The sequence below is a fragment of the Apium graveolens genome, chromosome 5 (genome assembly GCF_009905375.1).
Source record: "Apium graveolens cultivar Ventura chromosome 5, ASM990537v1, whole genome shotgun sequence".
Lineage (NCBI taxonomy): Eukaryota > Viridiplantae > Streptophyta > Magnoliopsida > Apiales > Apiaceae > Apium > Apium graveolens.
Genome location: NC_133651.1, coordinates 161,278,942 through 161,287,407, shown reverse-complemented (window position 1 = coordinate 161,287,407; position 8,466 = coordinate 161,278,942). Strand labels below are relative to the sequence as shown.

The 8,466-nt window shown below is 39.3% G+C and overlaps 1 non-coding gene across 1 annotated transcript; it reads left to right on the top strand.

Moving 5' to 3' along the window:
* Positions 1-2,340: 2,340 nt before the first annotated feature.
* Positions 2,341-2,447, top strand: LOC141663169 (small nucleolar RNA R71). The gene has a single exon (XR_012551252.1). It is a non-coding gene; the product is annotated as a small nucleolar RNA R71 (small nucleolar RNA).
* Positions 2,448-8,466: the final 6,019 nt, after the last annotated feature.

The following is an 8,466-nucleotide window of genomic DNA, read 5'->3' as shown; positions in this document are numbered from 1 at the left end:
ATTCATGCCCAGCCAACCTGTCAAGCATCTAATCAATAAAAGGAAGAGGGAAGTGATCCTTCCTCATGGCCTTGTTCAGCTTCCTATAATCCATGCAAACTCTCCACCCCGTGACTGTTCGAGTAGGAATGAGCTCATTCTTCTCATTAGCAACCACTGTGATGCCTCCTTTCTTCGGCACACACTAAACTGGGATCACCCAAGAACTGTAAAAAATAAGTTAGATGATCCCTGCATCTAGCCATTTGAGAATTTCCTTCTTCACAACCTCCTTCATGATCGGATTTAGCCTTCTCTGTTGCTCAATATTCGACTTACTTCCTTCCTCTAGCAGAATTTTATGCATGCAATAAGAAGGGCTAATTCTCTTGACCTCTGCTATAGTCCATCCAATTGCCGACTTGAACTCTCTCATAATTCTCAAGAGCTTTTCCTCATCACTACCTGAAAGGTCAGATGCAATAATAACAGGCAAGGTAGATGCATCACCTAAAAAAACATACCTCAAGTGTTCGGGCAAAGGTTTAAGCTTTTGTGTAGGAGCTTCCTCAATATAAGGCTTGAGACACCCCTCAACATATTTAAGTTCTGACATTCCAAGAGATTCAAAAGGCATATCCAGCCTTCTCTTCCAAGGAGAAGCATTCAAATACTGCAACTGCTCATCACCTTCACTATCTGAATTCCCCATCAGGGTCTTCTTTAAAGCATCGGACCTTAGCATTTGATCAAGTTCTGAAGTAACAACATAATCGACCAATTCCACTTTTAAGCACTCCTCATTATCAGTAGGGAATTTCATGGCATTGAATACATTAAAAGTCACGTCTTGATCCAGTACTCGCATAGTGAGCTCACCCTTTTGCACATCAATCAAGGTTCGGCCAGTAGCCAAGAATGCTCTTCCCAAGATTATGGAAATCTTTTTATCCTCCTCAAAATCAAGAATTACAAAGCCAGCTGCAAAGATGAGTTTGTCCACCTTTATCAAGACATCCTCCACAATGCCTCGTGGATATGTAATAGAAAGATCGGCCAATTGTAAGGATATATATGTAGGCTTAAAATACGGTAAATCCAACTTCCTGAAGACATACAAAGGCTTCAGATTGATGCTAGCTCCCAAATCACACAAACACTTGTCGAATGACAAGTTTCTGATGGTGCAAGGAATAGTGAAACTTCCGGGATCTTTAAGCTTCGGAGGCAACTTCTGTTGCAGCACAACACTACATTCCTCCGTAAGAGCAACGGTCTCTAAGTCATCGAGCTTCACTTTCTGAGATAGAATACCTTTGATAAACTTCACATAGCTAGGCATCTGGTCAGGAGCTTCAGCGAAAGGTATGTTGATGTGAAGTTTCTTGTACACCTCCAGAAACTTAGCAAATTGCTTATCCAAATTTTGCTTCTGCAGACTCTTAGGAAAAGAAGGTGGAGGATAGACCTCTTTCTCCCCTGTATTACCCTCAGAAGGAGTGTGTTACACAGTTTTCTTCCCTGTTTCCACTTCTGCTTCCTTCTGCACCTCTTCTTCACCCACAACTTCATCTTCTGGAACTTGAGATTTTTCGGGGTGTGCAACCTTTCCAGACCTCAATGTAATTACCTTAACCTGCTCTTTTGCTTCCTTCTTGCCTGGAACTTCTATGTCACTAGGGAGTGTACCAGGTTGTCGATTCAGCAAGGCATTGACAATCTGCCCAATTTGATTTTCCAAGGTCTTAATAGAAACCACTTGGCTCTTGCACATGAGCCTCAATTCCCCCAATTCAGATTTTTCATTAGATTCTTAAAGTTGGAGTTATTATCTTGGTACATATTGTGGTTGTTGAAAACTAGGAGGGTTGTATTGCTTTACTGCATACTACTGATAAGGCTGTTGCACCATATTATGAGTGTTTCTCCAGCTGAAGTTAGGATGATTGCGATTGTTGGGATGATAGGTGGCTGGAGCTGGTTGCTGCGACCTCTGAAAGTTGCTCACGAACTGAGTTAATTCACTAGAAATAGCACACTGCTCTGTCTCATTTACACCAGCACAAAGCTCAGAGATACTAGTGATCCGATTAACAATATAATTCGCTAAAGAATCCACCTTCATTGTTAAAGCCTTAAGTTGAGCAGCTATAGTAGTAGCTGCATCCACCTCCAGAATTCCTACTACCTTGCCTTGAGGCAGTCTCTGAGAAGGTTTCTGGTATTCATTAGCAGCCATCAGTTCAATCAAATCATAAGCTTCATCGTAGCTCTTAGCCTCCACCTGATGCTACATCAAGCATGGGTCTAGACTGTGCTCCCAAGCCATTATAAAAGCAGTTGATAATCATCAAGTCAGGCATCCCATGATGAGGACACTTTCTAAGAATCTCCTTATAACGATCCCAAGCTTCATATAAAGACTCTCCCGATTGCTGCACAAATTGAGTAAGAGCATTTCTGATTGCAGTTGTCTTTGCCATAGGGAAGAATTTAGTAAGAAACTTTTGAGAAAGATCTTTCCATTTGGTGATGGAACCTGCTGATAGAGAATGTAACCGGCTCTTAGCTTTATCCCTCAGAGAGAACGGGAAAAGCCTTAGCTTTATAGCATCTTCAGAAACTCCATTGAACTTGAAAGTGTCGTAGATCTCGATGAAATCTCTGATGTGCATGTTTGGATCTTCAATAGGAGGACCCCCAAACTAAACTGAATTCTTTAACATCTGAATCGTGCTAGCCTTGATTTCAAAAATATTAGCCGTGATGACTGGTCTGACAATGCTAGACTGAATATCATCGATCTTTGGTTGAGAGTAATCCATCAAAGCCATCGGATTCATTGCTGGGTCCCCCATTACAATAACAACTTCTTCTTCAACTTTCTCCTCAACAAAAACTTATTCAACTACTTCAACTTCTTCCTCCGCTTTATCCAGTGTCCTCTTGTGAGATCGAGAACGCGTTAGCATAAACGCTCTCTAGATTACCTGTAATATCTGGGATATATTGTGTAATTATTTTTGTCAATAAATAAATATTTTGTATTTATCTTGTGATTATTCTGTGAATTATTTGTTAAGTGGTATATGTGTTTGGATATTTAAATATGATAAAATCTGAGTATTTTAATTTTTATATGTCTAAAATAAAGTATAGATAATTGTCATATTTTTATATTAATTTTTTATGGTGTTATATGATTTTATAAAAGATTTATGGATTTAATAAATTATTTTTCCGAGTATTTATAAACTATTTTGTATAATCGGGAACCAATCGACTTTAACCGTTTTTACGTTTTTACAACCCGAAACTCTTCCGAAAACTCATTCCTAACCTAATTGCAATATTCCGAGCATTTTCCATGTTTTGACTTTTTTGATCCGAAATACGGTTTTCTCAGTGCGGGTCCCGGCACAAAATTTCCGATACTAAATTCATTTCGGTAAATTGATAAACCCGTACTTTTGAGAAACAGGATCTGTTAATCAAACTATTATATTATCTTCTCGTAATACGTGTAACCAAAGCGCTGAGACCAAGACCGCAGTTACAAAATGTATAGATTTGGATAATTATCCTAAAACCGGTACCATTATGGATCTGTTTTATCAAATAAACGTAATATCTTATATTCGATATGATCTAATGGGGTACCAATATTCCGTAAATATAAATAACCTTTACCGTATTTTATTTTGTACAAATAATCATTTGCAAATAATTAAATATATAATTTTCCAGAGAAAAACCTTAATTTCATAATAGTTTCCGAGAATCAAACCTTAATTTCAAGGCGTTACCGAAGTTCGATTAGAACGCTTGAGTAACCAAAACGAAGGATTTGAAGAGTACTTTCAGATTCCAGGGCTTGTGTAACTGCAGAAACAACTGGTATTTTTCTATATTTTTAATTAATTTTGAATTATTTTGAATTAAAAAATAAATTTTTGTTCGAGATGTTGTTTGAATGATTTGATAATTGCATGTTGTAGATATTTTCTTCCTGATCATTTTGGTATATTATATGACTGATTTGGAGTTCAATAACATGTTCAAAATTGAGTTTGATTTTCGAATTTTAAAATTATGGTTTATAACCCGTATGAATGTTTTCAATTGAAATTGGGGGTTTCTATTCTAGTGGTTATTAGATTGTTTAGTTGATATGGATTTGTAGAGCTTGAAAAGAGGAATCTGCTGCAAATGCTAAGAAACTTGTTATGGATTAAAAACTAGGGTATATGATTTTTGTATTTATTACTAAGGAACGTGAGCTTCGAGGCTCGATTTGACTGCTCTTGTGTTTTGTGACTTAATCTGCCAACAAGATGCCTACGTACCTTGCTGATTGTCAAGGATCAAGTCAAAAAACGTAGTTCTTGGTGATACTTGTCCTCGGGGCTATGGCGGCGAGGGCTCACCAAGGACGTAGTGACTTTCATGTCCTCCAAGGATTAAGTCTAAAACGTAGTTCCGATTGGTGGGGTGAGGCCCCTTATATAGATGTTGGGAGTCCTTGAATTGGACTTGGGTTAGGAGACTTGGTGGGAAAGTCTCAGAATTAGAATGGACTTTGGAGTCCTAAGTGGTAGGAAACTGATTCCTTATCCTTTTAAGTCCCTTGGAGGCTAATCTACTAGGATTTATGTCCTTATTGGGACTCTTCATAATAGCTGATTTTTCCGTTATTAATTAATAATCAGGGTCTTGGGCCTCTTCTAATGGGCTTCAATGTCAGCCCAGTGTCAATACAATTAATGCGATATTAATTACGCAATCAGGGTTTATTTTATTCCCTATCATTTGCCCCCAAACTTCTGGGAAACCGTAAAAGATTTCGCAGAAGTTAAGTTCATTCGTTCCCTTACAGGTATCATTTTGGCGTAAAGTGTGGAATGACATACACATTTACAATTATTTGCCTTGTACAAGGCTTCAGGGTTGTTTATTAGAACTTCCCTATCATTTTCTTACCTTTTTCCCTTTCTTTAGGAATTTTCTGGTATTTTTCAGGAATTTTCCCTTAATTTATGGGATTTTTCTCCTAATTTTCAAGAATTTTCTGATACTCACAGATATTACTTCTTTAATATTTCAAGAATATTTTATCAAAAATAATTTTTGAAATTATTTTCAAATTTTCCCTAATTTTTCTGGGATTTTTCTGAAATTTTCAGCCCTTTTTCGACCAGGATCCTAGTCGAAATTACGACCTGAATCCAAGTCGAATGTTGGGGCAGCATTTTAATCCTGGTCGAAGGTTTTCGACTAGGATCCACGACCTAGATTTCGACCAGGATCCTAGTCAAACCTACGACCTGGATTTTGGTCAAAATTTATGTCCTTCATTGTTTCCTGGTCGTAAGGTTTCGACTAGGATTTACGACCTGGATTTCGACCAGGATCCTAGTCAAACCCTCGACCTGGATTTTAGTCGAAATTTCTGTGCTTATTTGTTTCCTGGTCGTAAGGTTTCGACTAGGATTTATGACCTGGATTTCGACCAGGATCCTAGTCGGACCCTTGTCCTGGATTTTGGTCGAAATTTCTGGCCTTGTTCTCGAAAAATATTGTGCTTGATTCAGGAATTCAACTTCAATCCTGGTCTTATTTACCTGGACTTCAACCTCAATCCTGGCCTGTACTTCGACCTCAATCCTGGTCTGGACTTGGACCTCAATCCTGGTCTGGACTTCGACCTCAATCCTGGTCTTTTTTAACCGTAATTTTCGGGTGTTTTTCAAAAGAATTCGAATAGAATTCATGACCTCAAATTCGACCTCAATCCTGATCTATGGTCTTTGGATTGGGCTTATTTTTGGGCTAATTTTTCCAAATCCTATTAGGATTCGGGCCTCATTTCTGGCCTTTACTTTTCCAAATCTTTTTTGGATTTGGGCCTCGTTTTGGGCCTCTATATTTCCAAATCCATTAAGGATCAAAAGAAATCGTTAAGAATCTTCGAGGACATTCCGGGAGGTTCTGGAATGTGGGCTTTTTCTTATCATGGTGATTAACATAATCGTCCCTTAAGACTATCGATTTGTGTTTAGCCTCAGCCAAACTTTTATGATCGTTTTCTGGTGAACGTTCTATTCTTCATGAAACTTGTTTTCGTGGATGTCCTAGTCTTCACAAAATTTGTTCTCATGGACTCTTTAGCCTTCGCGGAACTTGTTCTCATGGATGTTCTTCTCTTCACGAAACTTATTCTCATGGACTCTTGGTAGGCCAGAATCTCACCTCCGTGAGCGTCTTACTCTTTACGAAGCTTATTTCCCTCCGTAAGGGTTCTTGCCTTCACTAGGAGCATCTCTTGGCTCTAGTTCATGGTTTTCTTGAAACCTTCTCTTAGGGGCCATCCCTATTAATTCCGGACTTCTATAGACGTTCTTTCGAGGACGTCCTAGTCGGCCTAACCCTCTATGTGGAGGAGTCAGCTTCAAGGACTCTTGGTCGGCCATAGAGACCAAGCCCTTGAGGCCCTGGTCGGCCGTACCCTTAATGTCTAGAGCTTCTTGGCCCTTCGGGATCCTATTTTGTGGAAGTCCTTGAACTTCAATATTCTCAATGGCTACTCGGCCTCCTCTGGTCGGTCAAGGGGAACATTTTTGCTTTCTTGGACAACATGTCTCGATGGACCTAGAACATAAACTATCACGTTCGTGTTCTTGATGGGTCCTCATAATTCAAAGGAACATTGTTAAAGCTGGCCTAACCCTTCTTATTTTTCCATTGGTTAAGTTTATTTCAATTAGGCGAATAGCTTCCTTAGGCGGGGATGTGCGGGGCTCATGCATTGTATTTGTTACATCTATTCTTTTTAGAACTTTCAATACTTCACAAATTAAAGGAGGAGCCTGGATGGCTTAAGGCATCTCTTGGATGCCGGTCTGCTGGAGTTTGTAATGTAGACTTCAATTAACCATATACATTTCGTGAAGTTAGCTTTCTAATATCTTTTTCTTATTTGGCCAATGCCTACTTCACAGCTTCTTTCACTAGGAGTGCAAAATGAAGGAGGGAGCACATGGCCTTGGAGGCATTTGATGAAGAAACTTGAGAGAAAGCTTCAGAGTTGGGATTCTAGAGCTCTCTTAGCATTTATCGGTGGTCGGAAGACTTATTCAAGATGATGGACACCCATAATGAGGTGCGCTCCGTTAATATGTCCCTTGGCTCTGCTCATAGCTCTTACCCGGATATGGTAAATTTGCAGGGCTTTCTTAGCCTTTGGGTTGTTTCTGAGGTTTCTATTATTGGCCAATCATCTGATTCTGGACAAAAGATTGTTCTTCAGTGTTTAGGCCTTGCATGGCTTTGTTTGCCGTGTGTGGCTTTTATCTACTTGCGGTTCTTCATGGACTTGAATATCTTCAGTGTTTAGGCCTTGCATGGATTTGTTGCTTTTTCTACTATTTCTTTCAAGTACTTGTACTATTTTATGGGAGTTAGTTTGCTAGCCTTTTCATAGCTTTCCCTTATTTTTCCTCGTACTTGTACTAAAATAGATAAGCAAACTCAACGATATATGGTATGAACCAAACAGTTCTAAAACAAGTTTATGAAAACTCTTGGGATTCATCCCTTACACAAGTCTTAATAATCCTCAAACTAAAACATGTAAATCCTAAGCAAGCAAAGCTTTCAGGTGCTTTTCAACCTACTTGTCATCTTGACAAGTGAGAATCGTACTCGATCGCTTTACACGTAGTAAACCTTCAGGTTTTGTGCATGCCAAGTTCTCGGGATTTCAAAACCATCCCTAGTCTCTAGCTTGTAGGTTCCTCTTCCCTGAACACTTTTGACCTCGTATGACCCTTCCCAATTTGGGGCAAGCTTCCCTTTTCTGCCCTACACCAGAAGCTTCCACCTTCCTTAAGACTAAGTCACCTTGTTTGAAAAACCTTTCTTTAACCCTTAGGTTATAGTAGAACGAAGCCTTTTTCTGATATTCCTCTATCTTCGCTTGTGCCTCATCTCGCACTTCGTCAATTAGATCCAGGGCTTACCTTTGCCCTTCCTCATTTTCCTCAGCATTGAAAGCTTGAATCCTGGGAGAGGAATGTGATATCTCTACGGGAACAACTACTTCTGCCCCATATGCTAACATGAAGGGAGTTGCTCCAGTCGTGACTCTACAGGTAGTCCTATAGGCCCATAGTATTGGGAGTATCTCATCCACCCAATTATTCCTCAATTTTTCGATCCTCTTCTTTAGTCCATCCAGGATTATTCGATTCGCAACTTCTGCTTGTCCATTGGCTTTCGGGTGAGCCACATAGGTGAACCGTAACTCAATTTAATTTTCTTCACAGTACTTCTTGAATTCCTCATTGTTGAATTGTGTTCCATTGTCAGTGACTAGGATACGGGGAATCCCATACCAGCACATGATATTTTCCCACAGGAATTGTTCAACTTCTTTGGTTGTGATTTTGGACAAAGGCTTGGCTTCAATCCACTTAGTAAAATAATCAA